This window comes from Struthio camelus, chromosome 3, assembly GCF_040807025.1.
Source record: "Struthio camelus isolate bStrCam1 chromosome 3, bStrCam1.hap1, whole genome shotgun sequence".
Classification (NCBI taxonomy): Eukaryota; Metazoa; Chordata; class Aves; order Struthioniformes; family Struthionidae; genus Struthio; species Struthio camelus.
In genome coordinates, this window is record NC_090944.1 from 107531275 (window position 1) to 107543555 (window position 12281).

At 45.1% G+C, this 12281-nt stretch overlaps 1 protein-coding gene across 8 annotated transcripts in view; it reads right to left on the reverse strand.

Moving 5' to 3' along the window:
• LOC104144971 (uncharacterized) overlaps positions 1–12281 on the reverse strand; it is a 58639-nt gene that overhangs the window by 16957 nt on the left and 29401 nt on the right. The gene's annotated exons all lie outside the window — the stretch shown is intronic.

A 12281-nucleotide genomic window follows, 5' to 3' on the forward strand; every position in this document is an offset into this window, starting at 1 on the left:
TAGCTCCTGACTGCTTTCTATCCTTCACACGGTTGGAAAACTGTGTGAAGTATGGGAAAGCACTTTTCCTCCCCTCACTTTAGCAAAGCAACTGAGGGTTTTTTCAGCTGGAATTCTTAAGGCAGAAGACTTGATGAAAAACGTCCCACCATCCTACCAAAGTAGAGGGTAAACAGTGAGGCCTTACTGTGTCATCGCTGCCTTTTATTTGTAGTCCTCCTTCTTTTTCCAGTAGAAAACAAGACAAAAGCAATACAGTGAAGGGAGCCTTGGAAAGTCAAAAATCTTAAGAAAAAAAAAAAACACCCACAATCTCACAAAAAACAAAACTGAAGCCAAAATTCAGGTGAAAATAAAGTATTTTTTTTCCAGCAGAAAGTTCAGCTGAAAGAAAAAAATCCCATTCTTCTACCAGCTTCCATCATTTTACATCACACAAACACATCTTTGCAGCGCTCGCTCACACAGCCATCCAGGCCTTGGAAAGGGGACTGAAAACCCACTCGACTCGCTATTTCTATGTGCGCTAGCCTCTAGGACCCAAAATCCAGCCCTCAGCATACTCATAGCCCACTGTGTGCCTGGAAAACAAACAGGCAATGCAACATGTCCTGAAACTTGTGAGTAGTATGGGGCTTTGGGAAAGTGCACTTCGCTGTCCAAGTACATATCTCAGAGAAGCGAGATGCTGCAAGGATTTTGAGCTCTTTCTTTCAATCCTTTGGCAGGTGAATCTTACTGCCGCCTTCATTATTCATCAAAGGGCTAGCCGTGGCCATCCCTGATGCCTCTGCCCCTCAGGTCTGCTTTCGAAACACAGGCTCCCATGTCAGCACAGCCCCAAGGATTAACCTCTAACCTAAAAGGACTCCAACAGGTCTTTGCGCAAACCTGGTGGAAGGAGACAAAGAACTGCTGAACTAGACTAAACCCAAGCCTGTGCTCTCCAACTACCCAAGTAATTCTCTGGTAATTCCTATAGAACAATGCAGAGCTCCATTCTCAGCTGTGCTGCAAGGCAGTTATTGTATAGCTGGCATTTACTGTGAAGTTACTGCCTTTTTTTAAGACCCTCCACAACCTCTCACTCGGTGAAAAAGAGTCGGGGGAAGGGAGAACCTGGTGGGACTGACAAATCCCATGGGTGCAGGGAAGGGCAAAATGAACAGCTGTGAGGCCTCCCAAAGCTCTGGTCTCACCGTAAGCGTTTCTTATAAACTACTGTGAAATGCTACCTGGTGGGGATGAGGAAAGGCAAACTAGACAGCACAAGACAACAGCTCACTGATAGGATAAAGTCTGTGAGAGAAAGAGCAGGGTGGAGCAACGAAAGTGGGAAATAGGATTCCTCGTTTCAGACCCTATCCTTTGGAGAACAGTGCTGTTTGGAGAACAGCACTGTTAACAATAGGGCTTGGACAACCAGAACATACCCCGCCACGTCCCACTTGACGGCAAGCTCTGTGATTCTGGGCGAGACTCTCCGCTTCACCAGGACTGTGTCAGCCAGAGAGCAAGTACAGCACCTTCCACTCCAACCCAGCTAGATCCACTGACTAGGAAGGTCCTACCCACAGCTGCTCCAATGACTCTATCAGGGTGCCACAAACACATTGTTTCCCAACTACAAATTAGCTGAGACACTAAGACCTTTACTTTACTCATCCTGGCTTCCTATTGAAATGCATAAGGAGGAACAACAGAAAACAAGAATTGCAGCTGTGTAGCTACCTTTAGAGAAGCTTACAAAGATTGATTGAAGAGCCTGAATTAGCCTATAGGTGGATGGACAACCAGTCAGGCTTCACCGAGAGGAATTCAAGTGCTCAGCTTCAGCCTAAGTCCTATGCTATTGGCAGAAAATGGAGGTGCTCTTTTAGCTGATGGTGTAGTGATAAGCTTTAACCATAAGATGATCTTAATGCTATTCCCACTATTGCTACAGTTTGAAGAGGTCACAGTGTGCAGCAAGAGTGGGATGTCCTAGATAACAAGAATTTGTGCTGGTTAATAATGATCTCTGGTGTGCCTCTTGACGGACTTAGTAAAATTAAGGCATGACACATACGCGTGTAAAGCTGCAGCATAAACCTCAGCAGAGGTCCAGGTTCTGAAATTACCGGGTGACCGGAAGCAGAGCAACAGCACTTACGTTGCACTCTTTCAGCTGCACTACAAGGATCCAAGAGCTTCAGAAGAGACAAAATAGAGGGAGAGAAGGAAGGGACGGAGAACAAGCTAGCCACACAATCCTGCAGCTAAAAATAAAAAGGCCAGTTCCTAAACGTTACTTTATCAAACCAAATCACTTCCATTTCACTGGCAGCCACACGTTCTCTGCACAATGCACCCAGCATGATAAAGCCATGATTTACCAGAAGTCAAGTATTTTGTACTGTTTTCCTTCCCTCAGTTTTCCCTTTCCAGGGTCAATTCCTTCCCAAACCTGAGGACAGACTTTCAGATTAGGAAGCTAAAACATACTGCTGCCTAGCAACAGCCCAGGGACTTTCCAAGGCAGCCTGTTCTCATCCTAACTCTCTAGAGATTTCCACGTCACAAGCCAGCCACGAGATGCAGCAATTCATTAACTCCTGTTCACACAGATAGCTGAAATAACATTTATTTCGCCACGTGACTAGCAGTAGGCTAAAGCCAGGAAGAATGGCCTGTAAAAAAGGTAACGTACTCATAACTGTGAGATTACTCCTAATGACTAGGCCAATCTGGAAGCGTGGTTGTAGTTTCTGAAGCTATTTTGTGGGAGCTGTGATAAGAAGAGGAGCAGCGATCTGCCCAGGGTCACAGAAAATATTAGTAGCAGAGTTGAGAATAAACTGTAGGGTTTGGTTTCTGAAACCTTTCCTTCCACCTGCAGGAAAGGAAATGGAAGAAAAACAGGCAGCATCTGTGCTCAGCCTCTTTATTTCAATTAAAGAGTCTCTTCTGTTGGTCTCAGACAGAACTGTTGGCATTAGAGCCAAAACTTAGAACTTGGAAGTACTATTATTTGCATGATGGAAAGTTGATTTTATAATCTACTGTGGCTTCTGCTTAAAAGGAGGAAATGAAATGACTAAGGAAGCGTGGAAAGTCTTTTTGAGGGTACAGGAATTGAGTCTTGCTCTAAAAATAAGGCTGAATTTTATGGTTAAACTCTGAGAATATAGCAGAATTAACTCACCCTAAGAACCCTCCCACTTATCCCACCTCCTGTTACACAAACACTTTCTGCTCCTAACCCAGTGACTCCCTCCCTCCTGGACCTGGATTTAAAGGATAGTTGCTGGGATTGGAAATGATCCCTTAGAGGGTTGCATGTTTACGCTGTAATGAACCCCTGAGCTGATATGTTTTTGCTACACATCACTGCCACATCAAAATACCACATTAACAGCAGAGATGAAACACCACCCCTGCTCCTCTTAAAGCACAGCCCTCTAATTCAGCCTTGCTTCAGGTGAAATCTCCAATTAGGCAGTAGCACGCTAAGTCCTCTAACACTGATTTGAATAGTTCTGAATCTAACCCAGACAGTAAGTGTTGCACACCTGCACTTGTTTATGTATACAAACAACTGTGTCATTCAAATGACTATAAAATAAATTACCAAATAAAACATAGCTATTCTTAAGGCCAAGTCACTCTAGGAATAGTATAATCGTTAAGAAGCATGAATTTGTGTCACAATATGGCAGTTCAAAAGTAAATATTTAAAACCAGCAATGAACAGTTTAAAGACTTAATCGTGGCTTAATTTTCAAAAATTTAGGAGTGTGGACAATTTCTTAAATAAGCATACAATGTAAAATATCATCCTGTATATTAATAAACACCCTTCCTTTTAGACCTGCTTTTTATATGCACTTTTCTATTTTTACAATGGTTTCATTTTCACTACCTCCACAAGACAGAGCAACAGCTCTTTTGCCTGCTGATTTTCTCTTTAATTTTATTATCTACTGGTAGTTTTAAACCTATGGGTCTGTCTTCAGTAAGATGCTGCTCTACTATTACAATTTTTCCAAACAGTTTTAGTTGATTTGGTGCAAGTGTGCACAGGAACACTCAGTCCAACTTCTATCTATCTACCATCATTCCACTAATTTATATTAAACTAACAAGCTTCATCAAATGTTAAATATTTATGTACAGCAGCTCATCCAGATTTAAGGATTTTACAAGGGTTTGCACTGATTTCATGAAAAAGACTTCAAAATTGAAAAACTCTGTGTTCAGTGAGAACTCTGTGTTCTCACTTAGGAGAGCATCAACCATGCCAGAAGTTTGCCTTTCTCTAGTTTTGCTGAGGACCCTTCATAAAAGGACTGGTGCACTTTGATTGTCACATGGCAGAGTTTTAAAGCTTTTGCCAGGAAACAAAATTTTAAGTAGACCAAGAAAAAAAAAAAAAAAAAATATATATATATATATATATATATGTATGTATCTTCAGCTCTGTAATTCTTGTATTATAGCCAGCTTCCCAGTCATCCAGAGTCTTCCAGGAAAAAAAAGGCAGACAAAGCCTGAATGTCTATCATAAAAAAATAAGTATAGAAATAGATTGAAGATGTTGCTTTGTTTGTTTGGGGGAAAAAAAAAAAAAAAAAGAATCAAAGGAGGAAACATTACAATGCCCCAGGAAACATTACAATGTAAAGAGAAACTGCACTCTTTAAATCATAGCAGAAGTCTTCAGACAGGAACAAAAAGAAAGGGAAAATCTACCAAAAGGACACACTACCCCAAGGAATGGTTTACTCAGTGCTGCTCTTTAATAAAAGGCTGGCCAAATTCAGCATCAGGCACAAGTAATAGGCAGCTGCTCCTCACCTGTGGCTGAGATAAGGATAGGGAGGAAGAAATTGTGCCCACTGATGTGATGTCCACACAGTTTAAAAAAAAAAAAAAAGCCACAATGATGAATTGGCTTTGCCATCTGAGAAGTGGAGGAGTGAAGGGGGTCTCCTGTGACAGCAAGGTGAAGCGGACACCATCAGAAACAACGCCAATGTGAGCGTTCCAGTCCAGCACTACTCCCAGTGCACAAGCTCCAGTCCAACGCCACTCCGGGTGCCCGCGCTGAGTTGGCTGAAGCAGTGCGGCCTCATAGCCCTTCTGTCCCAGGAAGGCATTTGAGAAGCCAGAAGCCTGCCTGGCCTCCTCTCTTTAGCCCCCAGAGCCAGGCTTGGGCTGGGAACAGCGGCCTTCCCACCAGCCAGCCCAGTCCCGAAACAAAGCGTGCCCCCTGCCCTGCCATTGTGCAGCTGTGGACAGCGTGCTGAGGGTTAACGGCACACAGGCCAGGGGTACAGCTGCAGCGTGGTGGGCAGATGAGGTCAGGCCACAGCACAAAGTGGCTATTGTGCAGCATGCTGCAGCTCCAGCCTTCTGCTTGACCGAGTCCCACCTCCATCCCACCGCGTGGCATGGGGCACGCTGGTCTGGGGGGGCTGCGGGGGGCCAGGGGCTAGCCACAGAAAAGATGTTGGGCGGGGGGCAGGACACACGCAGCCAGACAAACTGCTAGCAGCCTCACACCATCAAAAAGCAGGGGATTTTAAAGTGGCCCTTTCTGAAGCACGGATTGAATGAAAGGAAGGGGGTCAGCTGTCCCCAAGGGCAGCTCTCCCCCACCCTGCCTGCCCTGCCAGAAGCCAAGCTTGAAACACCCACAAGGCCCCACCAGAGCTCAGCAGTGAGGCTGAAGCTTCCAGCGTCTCCCTGACCTGACAGCTGTAGGTACTCCACAAGAAAACATCATGGCCTGATGCCCTGTGCTAGTCACCTCCCACTCAGCCAAGTAGTGCAAAGTAACAACCCCCCACCCCAGCGCAGCCATGCTTTATGCCCACCCACTAGGGCGCAAGGGATAAGGGAATAGGGCCTTGGCTCTGCTGCCATTCCACTGATATGGTGACAGGCACCCTACAAAAGCAAGGTCGGGTTTTCCCTCCTGATCAGTACGGTTAACAAGCAAAAAAAAAAAAAAAAAAAAAAAAAAAAAAAAAACCTTTGAAAACCATTTTGTAGGCTGATTTCACGGGTTTTTTTGGTTTTTTTTTGTTTTTTTAAATTCCTTGGCACTGAGCACTAGTACTAGGATTTGGGCATCACCTTGTAGGCCTGCAATACAAAAACTGTAAGGAAGAGGAGTAGGTCACAGGCTTCTCTTTACTGCTGTAAAGCTGAAGCAACTCCAGTAAGCAGACTTACCCTAATTGGGCAAAATCAGAAGGAGGCTCAGAGAGAAGGGATATCGCAGGGACATGCAGGCACCTCCAATTGATACAGATCGCTATCTAGCCATCTCTGAGCCAAGAAAAGTCAGAGCTCAAACTCTCAGACATATATGATTTCAGATCAGCACAGAAACCAGGCGATCAGGCCTTCCCCAGCTGCCATCTGAAGGTATTCTGCATTCGCCTTGCCCTCCGTACAGTGCTAAGCCAGGCAGCGACTGCTCCGTGCCAGGGGAACGCCCCATTGCCTGCACCCAGGGGTGCAAGGCTGCAGTGCCCAACGTGTTCCCATGTCATATGTGGGCACCAGGCCTCTGCCCAATCTGTCCCCAGCAGGACAACAGTAGGAGGGCTGTATTTTGCCTACAGTCTTAAATCACAATTATCATCTATCATAGTCTGAAGACTGCTCAGCTGTGAGGTTAAACAACCTCATATCACTCTAAAATACTAGCTAAATCAAGTGTTTTGGCCAATAGTCCTTCCCTGTAAAAACAAACTCAAGCACCTAAAGACTGTAAGCTGTGGTGGTACTGTGGAATACTCGAAAAAGCCTTTGAACTCTTTAGAAAGTTATTTCTATTTCATTATTTGTTAATTATTACTAGTTACTAATGCATTTTTCTGCCACTCTATCAGAAGTCCCTTCAAAACATCAACACATTTCGTGTCCTGACACGCTCATGTAGGACTTCTTCCCTCCATGAGACAGGGCAGCCTCAGTTTTCCCCGCAGCACATCTGGCCAGCAAGTGCTATGAACCAGTGGCCTTTATTTTAGAGCGAATACTGACTGCTTAGTACCTCTGGACAGGGCAGCAGAGGAAGCGCTGATCACAGAGTGATCAACACCCAGAACAAATTCAAATTAAATTAAAAATTAAAAAATAAAACAGCAAAGACCAAAAACGTGTACTCCAGGGACTTGTCTGGGATCACACACTCAGCAGACAGTAAAGAATGAAAACCACAACAAAATAACTTCTGTGGTCACAAAATCCCCTCCAACATGGTGTCATTAGTCACCTGATTTTATGTGCTACTGGGAGGGGTTCAGCTATCATTGCTGAGGAGAAATGAGAAAGTACCTATAGCAAATTTGGGGAGGGGGGGGGGGGGGAAAAAGACTATGACCCAAATTTACTGATTCACAGGTTGGTCTTAACCACAGGAACAGCAAGTCTTCCTAATATGGATTGCTCTGTACATCAGAGTGAACCAGTTGAACCTCAACCCAGAAAGACGAGCAGGTGATCATAACAGGCTGCTGGGTCTGGCTGATGCCCACTATGGAAAAGTTTGAGCCAAAGCCTGCTCAGGAAGGCCTGCCATCTGGCAGAGCATCTGGATTCCCACTGCTCCCACAGCCCAGAGAGCAGATAACATTATTCAGCTTACAGGCTGTTTTTTGGAGCCCTCTCCAAAGATGACGCTAAAACCACAGCTAATGCAAACATAGGTACCTGCTTACACATTCAGAGTCCAAGCAAACAGATTTTGTGCCCGTCTGTAGATGACTCTGGCTTTGTACTGCTCCTGGGTCATCTCCGTGGCATATGGCTTGCCAATATGCTCTGGATCCATATGGAAGCCTTATTTCCCTAGGCACAGACGAAATGGGCCAGATTCACCCTGGCACTTTCGCTACTAGCCCTTTGATTTGAATTTGGGGACCAGGGAACTGAACACGCTATACGGAGAGTGTCTGGCTCAGCAGCCGCTTCCCCTGCTGGTCTGGCAGAGTCTGAGTCTGCTGATCTGCAGGGTACATCAGATGGTTCATCTATTCACTCCTCGCCAACCCAAATCCCTTTCTGAGTTTTCTTTGAGGCCTGAAAAATGCAAAACTCCATTTGTACAGGAAACAGACTTGACTGAAAACTCCAGCACCTGTGGAATAACAAAAATATAAGGAAGGGGCAGGATTCATTAATTCTCTATCACTCATTCGCATATGACAAAATTACCAGACCTCAAATGCTAGGCTAGCTCCTCCTGTTCACTAGAGCTTAGCAAAGGGAAGAGCATGAAGGGACAGGAGGTTCTAGTTTCACAGCTGGCAGGCATGGTAGAGGCTCCTGAGAAAAAGCTTACAAGGCCTTTGATTCAATGTTGCCAACGTGACTGTTTCCTCCCTTGATTCCTAGTCTTGGCTCCGAAGCTGTCCACAGGGAATGCCCAGTCTAGTCTAACATATTATCTGATGTCTCTACAGTTTGACTCACTTTCACAGTCCCAGCCTGTGACCGTTAACTGAAGCCCTGGCTTAGATGCGACTACAAACCCCTCCCTCCCCACCGATTTTTGCCGCTGGCAGAGTTAGGCTAGAAGGCGTTCTGCCTCCTACGCCATTATCCCGTTCCCTTCAGAACGGTGCTGCAGCACATGGGAGACAGTGGTGCTACGGGCTGATTTCCTCTGCAAGGTTCGAAACGAGCAGCCCCAGACGCTTCGGCTTCTTTACTGTTCACACACTGTTCCCTGAGCACACCAGGAAGGGGTTAAAACATTAGTACTACTCAGGCAATATAATAAACATAGCTTCCTTTAAGGAGAAGGACATGGAGAAGGCTCTGAAAGTCACATAGCTCTATACCATGGGAAAGAAGAAAAAAGCAGCGACTCTTGTCAACTGTGATGCTTCCAGAACACAAGGAAAAACAGGATTCACAGATAGCTGCTGCAAACTCAAAGCACACAGGCCCTAGCAAAGCGTATCCCAGACCACCTTAACACCGTCCGTGGCTCACTGAGAACACTACAAGACCCTAGAAAGGCTATACGGTTTCAGAGACCAGTGGACAGGGCCTCATGCATACCAGACAGACAGGGAACAGCCTGGAAATCTGGGACACCAGGTTTCCAGAAGAGTCCTGCACACTCACACAGGTTCTCCCCAGCAGAAGAAAGGATAGCTATATACACGGACAGCAAAAGAAGAAACAGTCCCAAATTGTTTCAAGTCTCTAGATTTTTAAGCCAATTTCTTCATGTTTTAGCGTCAATCTGAATGTTTTAGATGGTGGTATCAAGTATTTATGGTTAACAGGATAAGCTCTCGGGCCTGATTGCCTGCTTGTCAGCCCAAAAACCTGCCCTAAAGGATACAGCTAGCACAAGAGGCTCCCCAGGAGGTTTAAAACAACAAAAACAAAAAAACACACCCGACACCGTATCTCTCTCTTATCATCCACAGAAAACGCCCAACAGACAGCAATGGGTTTGTTTGAGGGGAACCTGGAGCATGCACATTTTCAGCTGATTCTTAGCCAGAGGAGCAGTCTGAGTGGGACTTCTCAAAATAGTGCAACATGGGCATACTCATTGTACTAAATCATGGAAAGGATTTTTCAATGGCACGGAAGGCAAGCATAGCCTGTTTTTCAGAATGGAAGCCTCAAAAGGTGACCTGGAATCACCTGCTGTCCTCTCTCCAGTTGAGTGCAGTACAGGATTTTACCCTTTTGGAAAAACCTCTGCCTTGGGTTCAGTCAGTGCTGCTGGGGGCACCCACGAAGGCAATTTTAAACAAAAAACACACAAGGTCCCATCTTTGTACAAGAACTTTGATTTGTGGATGGGGGAGAAACTTTGAAGAAGCCAAATGCAGACTGACTGCATAAACAGCTCTGGGAAGCCAAAACAAGCCTGTCTAAAACAAACAAACAAACAAGCAAACATCCTGAGCCATGGGGCCTGCCTGGGTTCCACCGAGTCTGAACACATGGCAGTCTCACTCCTTCCTCCCACCCCTCCGACGCACACGTGCACATCACGTCTGCAGAGCCCTGAAGCGTATTTCAGAGTCTTCTGCTTTCACATGACTATGTCTGTTTGTAAGAGATTCTAATTGTTTGCACAGGCATATAAAAATAATTTTACATAAAACAGTTACAGGCCAGATGATGATCAACAGACCAGAAAGACCATTTTTTGTCCGCATATATAAGTAACGAGGAGGTAGGAATAGTAGAATATTAATAATCACAGAAAGAAATGATGAAATAACCCAACTGTTCCCACAATCTCCACCCTACAACCTACTTGTCCTGCTGTTTCTTCCCCCCTTGAATCTCACATATGCATTAGTGACAAGGGAGCACGCTGAAGTGGCTAGTTGGCTGACTAGTAAGATAAAGACCTCTTACTCCAGGGAGCCAACCCATTTATATACCATGTAATTAACTACTGTGCTCAGAGAACATTCTCCCATGCCTGAGACCTGCGCCAGGCCCCAGTGCAACACTGCCTGCCCACACCTGTCTCACAGCACACCAGGCCTGGAGTGCTGTTTGTGCACAAAAAACTCAGAGCTTGTGACTGAATTCACCGCTCTCAACTACCACCGTTGAGAGGGCTGGCCTAGGCCAGCACATGGGTGAGCAGCTTGCAAGGATTTCAGAGGAACCCATAGCCCCTGCCTGGTGCTTTGTCCTTCCTCCTAAGTAGGTATATGGCTCCCTTCAGCACTAGTGATGAGCACTCCTAGCTTTTGATACCCTTTTGCATCCTCTTGTCCAAGTCCTCATGGCTGCGCATGGCCCAAGATGGCACAGAAGCTGGTCCAGGGAAGCCGGTATGATGTGAGGAGCAATGAAATCAATTCAGCAAGCAGCACTTTTCCCTGGGCATTTCAATGCACTGAGTTTCACCATCGCCACCTGTCCATGGGTGCCGGCACTGGACACTCATCACTCCTGCTAATATTGCGAACCTCCCCCACGCAGGTGCAGTGATGTGCCTGCTGAGAGCCAGAGGCAGACCACTACACTTCCAAATAGGCAGGGTACAGTAACCCTTAGAGCTGCACTTACTAAAAAAAACAGCTGGAAAACTGCTTACTTAGCATATGCCAGCCCACTGTCAGCATCAAGCTCCACTCTCCAAATATCTGGAAATAAACCTTCAACTTAATAGCCTGTAAGCTACATACCACAGCCTGTACAGCACACACCAGTGCTCGTAACACACATATCAACTTTAACACACAAATTGTTTAGGTCTTTCTTTTTTTCATTCCAGATTTCAGTCCACCTCATGCCTATGGAATGGTTACGTCCTAGGAAGAAGAGGGCTTGTTCACCCATCACACCGGAGAAGGGCAAAAGTTCAGATCAACTCATTAAAAGAAGAAAAAGCAGAGTACAAAGGCAGATCTGACTGTCTCAAGTCCAAGTTCATTAAGATCCTCCGGGCAGACAGAGGTTGATAATAAAAGCAAGAATTTATACCACATTTACATGAATAGTTTTGAGGGTGTTTGAATGACTTGGATGCTTGCATCTGGAAAGCAAATGAACTAGTGTTTCAATTCAGTAGAGTTTTATGCTGTGGACCAAGCACCATTGGCAAGTTTCAAAATTGCGGCAGTAATTACTGCTGCTTTCTACTTCTAACCCTACCAGCAGCCCCATTAGATAGCCATCTAATATTTTCAGCTTCTTGTGGTTTACCATTTCACTCATCTCTAGGGTCTTTCCATAAGATGTTTAGCCTAACTGCCCACAGCAGAAGAGACTGCAAAATGCAAACTGGAAAAATTAGCACATCAAAAATGCCTTTCACACTTTTCTCATCACTTATTAGAGACCTGAAAAGAATACCAGGGATATGATGAAAGAAGAGACACAAGAATACTAAAAAGAGGAAGTACCAGGAGCATCTCCCTCTGGTTCAAATGCATTTTGCAAGAGCACTACTTTCACTGCGCACAATTACACTCAGTCCTCTAAAAACACTTAAAGATAAGAGAGCTGGCCATGTGATTCAAAGACTAACAGGAAATTATATTAAATTGAAAATAAGTTAAGAGTTTTATTTTATAACACACTAAATTCAGACCTATTATGATAATACACGTATCACAAAGCCACTGTGCTATTTCAGAGTTCTGAAGAAAGCACTGCAGCTTAGATTTTGAGACTTACCTTAATATATGTTCAATACGCAGCCTTACCATCTAGCCAGGTACACCACGTTCTTGCATGAGGTTTGTCTGTCTTTCCTGTACGTAGAGCAAATAATAGTGGCAACAGAC